This window comes from Malania oleifera, chromosome 2, assembly GCF_029873635.1.
Source record: "Malania oleifera isolate guangnan ecotype guangnan chromosome 2, ASM2987363v1, whole genome shotgun sequence".
Taxonomy (NCBI): Eukaryota; Viridiplantae; Streptophyta; class Magnoliopsida; order Santalales; family Ximeniaceae; genus Malania; species Malania oleifera.
In genome coordinates, this window is record NC_080418.1 from 15440517 (window position 1) to 15443475 (window position 2959).

The 2959-nt window shown below is 35.8% G+C and overlaps 1 long non-coding RNA gene across 1 annotated transcript; it reads right to left on the bottom strand.

Annotated features, from left to right (window-relative positions):
- Window positions 1-920: 920 nt before the first annotated feature.
- On the bottom strand, window positions 921-2023 carry LOC131149547 (uncharacterized). Its single transcript, XR_009135242.1, has 2 exons — window positions 1651-2023; window positions 921-1449 (listed from the first exon to the last, which is right to left on the bottom strand). It is a non-coding gene; the product is annotated as an uncharacterized LOC131149547 (long non-coding RNA).
- Window positions 2024-2959: the final 936 nt, after the last annotated feature.

Genomic DNA, 2959 nt, shown 5'->3' on the forward strand with positions numbered 1-2959 from the left:
TTTAAATGTAAGTAGGAATTTTTAATCCAGATTTAGGTTCAATAACCCGGTGATATTATACATGTGTGTGTCTATATATATATATAAATGTATTTGTATGTAAGTGTATGTATGCCATATGTGTGTATGTGTATATTACAAAGAGGATTTAATGATGATGACGATGAAGTTGATGTCGAGGATGATTATTATTATTTTAAAAAAAGAATTTAATATTTTGACTTCATAAAAAGATATTCAAATGAGTAAAAAATTTAATTAGTTAACAAATATTAACTAAGTAAATATATATTACATAATATTTAAAAAATTAAATATATAGTGAGAGAGGGGATTTAATATTTTTACTTCATAAAAAATATTCAAAAGAGTAAAAAATTTATTTGGTTAATAGATATTAAATAATAATAAGATAGACTTTTATTTAGTTAAAATTTATTTAGATTCTATTTTTGTCAAAGATTTTGTTCAAGAAAATGTAAAATAAATAAAAAATAAATTTATTAAAACTGAAGACTTTTTCCTATATGATTTAAAATTAAGAAAAATTAAATGTTTATTGCATGTAAAGTCAAATTTTATTAATTAATTTTTTATAATTTTATTTTTTTCACTTTACTCTCCATAATCAAGTATGAAGACCAGATACCCCCAAAGTGTGGTTCAGGTGATAGTGCAGGTTGCGAGAGTGCCTCTCATGAGGTCAGGTGTTCAAACCCTTCTAGATTCGTTTTCGCCCCTGGACTTCTGAATTTACCCTCACTTTGGAGTTGTGGGGTCAACTCCAAGAAGTGCAAGATTAGTCACGTGGACCGTAAAACGGATACGTGGATACCCGGTGCATAATTAAAAAAAAAAGAAAAAAAAGTATGAATACCAGATATAATAACTCTGCAAAATAATCATCATAACAGTCTAGGTATCATCCTGAGGAGGGACGTTGATTTAAATGGACCAAGTTCGAATTACCCATTAGACATTAATTCCTTTCAGCACCCCATTCACAACTTGATGACTCGGTTCAAGGCAAGTGACTAATAAAAGTGTGACTCACTGGTAACATGTCTACAGCAACAGGCCTAAAAAACATAGGCCTTGTACCCTAATATATTTTAATCACTTCAGCCTCCGCTATACCCTAATATAATTTACATCAAACGAGGGGCGTGCACTTACATGCAGGCCTTCATTCTCTCTCTCTCTCGATACTCAGAAAAGGATCTTGATCACAAACTGCAGAAGCATTTTAGCAGTTTAACTGTAAAATCACCGAAATCTCAATTTATAAGGTAGCTCGCAAACTCGGAGGAATAAACGGTGGCAGCACGGAAGCGCCAGAGACGATGGAAGGAAGAGCACCAAGGTGGAGACCACAACTAGCTCAAATAAAATCGTTAAAGAATAAATTCAATCAAGGGCTGCAGAGACCGAATTGTCGGGTCCTTTTGCCTGAAGAGATCAAGCAATGAGCAAAATAAGCACAGATAATCTTACTAAATTTATTATTAGTTTGATTTTTCATATTTATGTAAATTTTCATTTCATTCAGTGAATCAAATGAGGCAAGAAGGATGAGTAAGATTATTTATACACACACGAATTCATCAACATATACAGTAATACAGATCAAGCAAAAATTGAGAGACCCACCATTTGGATAAGAAAAAAGGAGGAACAGACATTTGAGTGGGAGGGGGACAATTCTGAACTGGAAGCAGAAATCAATCAAGATTATGATTTCATAGCTTTATCATTTTTGTCCATCTTAGTTCATTGTCGACATCTGTAGCTTTAATTGAATATACTCTTTAACAACTTTGTTTGACCCAGTTAGTGTGTCCACCTTGGTGCTCCTCCTTCCATCATCTTCGGCACTTCTGTGCTGCCACCGTTCATTCCTCCAAATTTTCTAGCTACCTTAGAAATTGAGATTTGGGTGATTTCACAGGATTAAACTGCTAAAATGCTTCTGCAGTTTGTGATTAAACGTCTTTTGCATGGGTGTATTTATAGAAAAAAGGAGAGAGAGAGAGAGAGAGAGAGAGAGAGAGAGAGAGAGAGAGAGAGAGAGAGGAGTGAAGGGATGCATGTAAGTGCATGGCCATCATTTGATGTAAATTATATAATGGTAGAAGGGAGGCCGTAGTGATTAAAATACATTTTGTAGAGACTTCTGCAGAAGTGGTGCAGAATTTGGTGCACCCCTGGCCCCCATCCTGCTCCCTCTCTCTTGTCATATATGACCAAGCCAGTCGGCAGTTTTGGACTTGCGTGGATTTTTATTTTCTAGGTTACATTTCCTAGAAGATAAAAGACAAAACTGCAGCTGGCGTTGTAATTTGTACAAGTTAGTTGGCTTTTAGCAATCTAGACCATAAACAAAAATATATGATAATATTATACAATAGCAGATAGAACGTCGAGTCATGCTCACTGACGGGATAGTCAGCTGTTCCCAATGCTTTGCCGTTCCCAAGGTATGCCCATTTCAGTAAGCACAAATTTGAATTGTGGCCGTTGTATGCAACTTCTTGATAGGAAAGGAAAGCCAGCAAGGTTAAAAATACATGGAAGCCCAAAAGATTGGTTGAGGCCCAACACCAAGAGGACCCATTACAAAAGCACAACCCCATAAGCCCAGCTCAATGTCTAAGCATAACGGACGAGCATATTACAGTCACACTAAGGGTCAAGCCCTGTACAGACAGAGAATACTACTCCAAGGCTCACATGGTATGAAAATGGCCAACTTCATTTGCAATGACAATGCCCAACTGCAATTGCGGTTTAGTTGTCGACTTCAGCAAGTTCAAAATCAAAAGTAACGCTGCAAATGCAGAAGGGGTGATTGACAAAGCCATAGAGTTCAGTAAGCTTATAGAATTGGATCTGGTTGAGCAGCTTTATGATAGGATATCCATAGTTGAGGAACAGAGGAGAAACTAGTGTATTAACACAA